Source organism: Halichoeres trimaculatus, unplaced genomic scaffold (genome assembly GCF_033239565.1).
Source record: "Halichoeres trimaculatus isolate MK-OKI-2021-1 unplaced genomic scaffold, fHalTri1.1 fHalTri1_scaffold_9, whole genome shotgun sequence".
In the NCBI taxonomy this organism is placed as follows: domain Eukaryota; kingdom Metazoa; phylum Chordata; class Actinopteri; order Labriformes; family Labridae; genus Halichoeres; species Halichoeres trimaculatus.
Window position 1 is genome coordinate 31,401,966 of NW_027437188.1, and position 6,000 is coordinate 31,407,965.

Here is a 6,000-nt window from a genome sequence, read left to right on the forward strand (position 1 = left end):
AGATGCATTTCATCAGCTAGCTTAATCAACTTCACCGTCTGAAAGCTTTAGTATCCCGTTTTTATGAGCGGTCTCTAAAGTCAATGTACTGCGTTAATGTTAAAGATGAAATAGGTATAAGATAATATGTCCCAAGGTGTCCTGTTATATAACAGGATTAAGAGTCTAAAGGCATGCTGGAAGCTTTGTCAGGCTGTACTTAGAGGAGGGGGTCTCAGCGCACGAACGTGAAATGCTGCTAAAAGCTATCTTTGCTTCTTAAAGCTAGAAAATAAAGAGAGGTGAAGGTTTGAAAGTCTGTTCAACTGCTGCAGAGTTTAGAGCCAGGGACAATTTGCTGTCCTTGAGTTTGAGTTGGTTTGCAGAATAATAGGAGGAGCACGGAGTCTTATTATGTGGAAGTAGCTTTGCTGTTAGCTAAATGCTAACATTAGCATGCACAATTACAATGCTTAAAGCATTATTTTTGCAGATTTTTTGAAGTTCAACCACATAAAACACACAGTGAGTCCTGTATTCTTGACAATATTTTACCGTAATATCTGTAGGAACTGGGAAAGATCTTTTTTATGGGCCAACCTGACATGCCAGACGGATAGTTTCAAAGGAAATATTTCACTAGATCTGGGTAGCAGCTCTTCGGATTTGTTTTCAGAGGCGGGACCTTCAAAAAAAATCAGCAGCTGGTGATTGGACGACCATTCTGATTGACACACTCACCACAGACCAATCCACATCAAGTCTTGTTATGACGTAGCTTATGTGCGCCGCTGCTGAGAAACAATAGACAAACAACTACAGGAACACGAGGAACAGCTGTGACAATGGTGTTAAACGACTGCTGCCATATTTGTAAAGTTAACTTAGGAATCAAAAGAACGTTGACAAGTACGAAACTCTGCTGACGTCACGTTGCTCCCGCCTCTCTTCCCTGACTGGGCCGGTTAGAATTTAGTCGGAGTGAATTTGTTGGTCAATGGAGCCTGGCAAGATGGATCTGCAGGATTTCAGATACTGAATCAGGCAGGTCCATCTGCTCTGCAAGGTTAGGTGGCCTGTGGATGTCAGACAATTTGCAAAAGCTACAACACAAATGCAACAGCTAACAGGAATGCAAGAGCAAAAATACAAGAATGCAAGAGCAGACGCCACAACACAACGGAAGTTTAAAGAAGTTACTGATCCAAACGGACACAGAAAAGTTGTAAAATTGAGTAAATGATAAACTTAATCTACCATAAAAATAGCTTCATAGGGGTGTCACCTTGTGATATCCTTCATAGGACTTATATTTATTTACATTAGCATTAGAGCTATATATATCATAGCTTAAGTTATAAAAGAAAACAACCATTAACTTTCACAACTTCTCTGTATCCGTTAGTACAATTTTCCTCTTATCTTCTATTGTGTTGTGACGAAAATTCATTGTGTGAAATTCAGTAATGATACTCTAAAAGATTCAGTAATGATGCTATAAATACTGTTACAGCAATTTACTGTAAAATTTATAGCAAATGGATGTTTGTAAACACAGTTAGAATTCACAACATGCATTAAACTACTACTGTTGAGATTTTAATGTCTAGGTGGAAAAAAAACAGTTAAAACATTGACTCTTTCTATACTGTGTCTGATACAGATTCACCTTTTCGTTTTCTCACTGACCACTTCATTCACCCATAATGCATCTCAGTCATCTGGATCAAAAGTGAGACGTTACAGGAGCCAAGTACTGAACCTTGAACCAGCTGAGTTAAGAGTTAAAAAAGGCTTTTAGGAGGTGATTTATACAAACTCACCTTTAAAATAAAGCCTACACTAAAGAACTGAAGCAGAAAAATCCATTAGTGGGAACAAATAAGCTTTAAATGGACTCCTATACATGTCATATTCAGAGGACGCTAAGCTGAGTAGTCCAGGAAGTTTAGATATGCCCTGAATAGAATTATAGCCTGTCAACAGTGACTGTTTGAATAAACGACAGGAAAACTCCACCATGTTTACTTCTGTAACCTGGAAGCTAAAAGAAAAAAATCATTGTCTTTGTTTGAAATGGGGTCAAATTTGACCATATGATGGCACCAGATGAGAACAAACATCCAAACAGAACATAATAACCATCACTGTCACAGTCACTTCTCTGTTACTTCAAATATTTATTTATTTCTCTGTCTGCTGAGTGACACATCACCATCCTTTAATCTAAAACACAGAGACAGAAGTGTATCATGACCCTCTGCACAGTGACTGCACAGTGACTGCAGTGTGAGTGCGCTCATATCATCCATCTTTAATACCCCCTTCTGTGGTCAAATATGTGGTTTGTCCGTGTTTTTACCCTCCGGTGAAAATCAACGGGCAACTTTTCACACAAGCAGCCGTGCTGTTGTCATGAAAAACCCTACAGTCTGATCTAACCTGTGCCCTGATTAATACAACCGGAGAGTAAACAGCGGTGTGTGAGATGTTTTATGATTTTAATGAGCATCTGTGAGCTATCACAAACATGTTTTTCCCCCTCTCTGCTTTTACGCCCTCATATATAATATACATTGTATAACACTCCCTGAGCTGCTGCAGCAGTTTCTACAGACACATATTATTAGAGTAAATAACACTGATATATCCGGGAGCTGTGAAGAGACTTTAGTTAAAATGTTTCTGGAGAGAAGTCGGAGAAGGTTTTTCCCATGTGCACCCCTCGCTAAAGTATTATTAAAGAGAAGTCTACGGCTATAACTCAAATAGTACAAAACAGTTAAATGAAATACTTCAGCATTGTGCCAACAAACACAACTTTATTGATATTAACTTTCTTTCCAGTGTAATTTAAGTTGCAGTGGGAGCTTTTCTGGATTGACCACAGAGCAAACATTTACTCGCCAAACGTCAAGTTTTCTGCCTCTGCTGGAGAAAAAAACACGAAGTTTGTGGTCAAAGTGTCACAGGAGTCACCGCTCTCGAGGGTGTAGCTGTAAATCTGACATGAAGACTAAATATTCAATAATTTATCGAAAAATGTTTTCTTATTCACCCTGCTACTTCATCCCAAGTCTTAAGCTGTAGAGAAACTCATTCAGCTGCTGATATCTTTCCATCACTTGGTGGTATTTTCTCTGGTCATGTGATCAAAGTCGTCCTACAATCACTTGTGTCATCTCTAACTTCATTCCCAGCATCCTCCCTCTCAGTTTGTCCTTTCTGTCCCCTCAGATTTTGCTCCTACGATTAGACTTGACACACGTTTCACTCCAAAGCTCAGCGCTCATAACTCAGAGAAAAATGTCCTCGCCATGACCAAACCAGCGAGAGAAAGTCTAAAAAACAGCCAAACTCACATCTATGAGTTTCTTTCCATCGTCTTTAAACCACAGTGACGCAAACTGAGCTGCAAATGAACACATCACAGGTGTTGTTTGTGCCTCACAGATACTGACACCTGGCTCAGCGTTCTTGCTTTGTCTGGAGGTGTTTTTCTTCTTATCCATACTTACCTTCTGTTGGCCTTGTGAAGTTAAAAAGGCTAGATTGTGCTTATTTAGTCTCTGAAGCTCCTTGTGGAGTCACTGCAGAGGAATAAAATGTATGTACTTTACGTTTAAACTGTCTGAACTTGCCCATATGCAGCAGGGACATTGCCCTGCTCTCCTCCTACTCTCCCTGAACCAAGGACCCTGCTGCTGGGACTCAACCCTGCTCCCAGGTGTATTCAACCTCTGTGGTCTTCATTGTGCCGCTGCAGCCATGTCTTGGAGTTTAAAATAAAAGCAGAAGCATCTTTAAGAAGCTTAAGATTTGATACAGAAACTGAAAGAATCTTTGCTGCAGACAATTTACTGTCATAAACCAACACAAATATGAGTAAGGACTCTAAAAGAACAGACCCTAAACCAGACACAGCTTCCAAATCCTTGATGATCTACATGCTATCACTCTGAGTTTGACTTTAATCTGATTGGTCGAAACCACAATCCTCTCAGATCAATCCCCGGAAAGGAGTTCCGGCACGTTTCATTTCACCTCTGCCTTCATGGTGCCGTGGCCTCATCTCAACGTTCGTCACCCTCTCAGGATGGCCTTGAGGGTCAGGACATACTAAATAATAGAAATTGGACAAAATATTGATGAGGCCATATATTGTCGTCCTGACCTGTGTGTTACAATTACTGATACACCGGAGCTAAATATTGATGTTTTACTCAAACATCAATAAAAATATGCTGCTCTGTATAGATTCCCCTGCCAATTTGATTCACAACACCAATATTATATGATGTGGTGGTGAGTAAGTATATAAGTGAAGTCAATTTATGTAGTGGTTTTCATAGACAAGAATCACAAAGTGGTTAACAAAGACAGAAAAAAGAATGAAAAATAAAAAAAATAAAAAGATTGGGGAGTTCACAGCAGCATTAGACTGGAGGGATACAGTGATTGATAATTTCTGGTGCTGATAATGAAGTGCTAAAAACTGCAGTTCCTTCAGTGTCCACTTGAGGCTGGCTGCAGAACAACGATGAGCCACATGCACAGCTGTTCAAAACAGTCGTCTTTACAGCAGAAATAAAAAATCTGCAATGCAAAAACTGAAATCTAAGGAATCTAAATCTTGTGAAATCTTGTGTCCTATAGAGAGTAAAATCTCTTAAGACCAACAATAAAAAATTAATCAAAGTTATATATATATATATATATATATATATATATATATATATATATATATATATATATATATATATATATATATATATATATATATATATATATATATATATATATATATATAGGTATTTTTATATTTTTTCTTTTATTTATTTATTTTAATTAAAAATATGTGAAAAATTATTTAAATTGAAATACAAAAAAATATGTCAAAAAAAGATTGTTTTGCTTAAATTCAGTATTAAACTAGTATTGTCCTCCGGAAGTTCTTTAAAAAATATATTTTTATCAAAAAAAAAAAAAAGGATCTTCTTCTTGATTTAAGGCAAGGCAAGTTAATTGTAGAACACCGTCCATACACAAGGCAATTCAAAGTGCTTTACAGCTTTTAATAAAATAAAATCACAATAGGCAAAATAAAATCATTGCATCAATAAACATAATTAATTTATTTGAAAGAGAGGAGTGTAGATAAAACACTTTCAGGTGTTGTGTGCTACGACTGTTTTCAGCCATGATTTGAACGTTATCAGAGTTGAGGCCTGTCTCATATCTTCTGGAAGACTGTTCCAGATATTAAGGCCATAAAACACTGGAATACCTATCAGGCCACGCTCATCCCAAAATCTATCATTAGGTTAAATTAACTTGCCATAAAAGCATATAATTTGTCCCGTTTGAAGAGATTCTTTAATCAAATTTTGAGATTTTTTATCCTGTATTCAGATATGCATGCTGTACCTGTTAGCGAGCTCCCAATGCTCAATGTTGAGGAAAGGTTAGATGATGTCAAGTCTGCAGGAATCACTCACCTCCTTCAAAAGACACATGGAGTTGAAGTGATAATTGCTGCTAATTTTTTTGATAATAAGTGAGAAACTAGAGTGAGGTGGGAGTCTTACAGCAGTGCTGATAGGGCTGAGGATTCAGAGAGGGTTACAGATGAATGGAAGCTGACTGGAGACAACCTGGTTGGAACAGTCGTTTCAGCTAACATCACAGTAACGTTTGTTGTATTGACAGAACAGAGCATAAAATGTGGACCTCTTCACTTCTGCGCAGATGAGATGATTAAACACATTAGTCATGCACTTTAACTCTTCGCTGTGGCTGCATGTCAGGATCAAGTGCTCAGGGTCTTGTTGTGATTATAATTTGCATAACCACCCACTCACTCACTATACATCATCCCTTAGTTATTCCCTACTCAAGTCAAATTATCCATGCCCAGCACTTTTTCCTTTCCATTTATTTGCAATTTTTTTAAAATAAAAGTAATGTTTGTGAACAGATGAGTAACAGAAATGAAAATCAATGACTTCCTTTTCTTCTTAG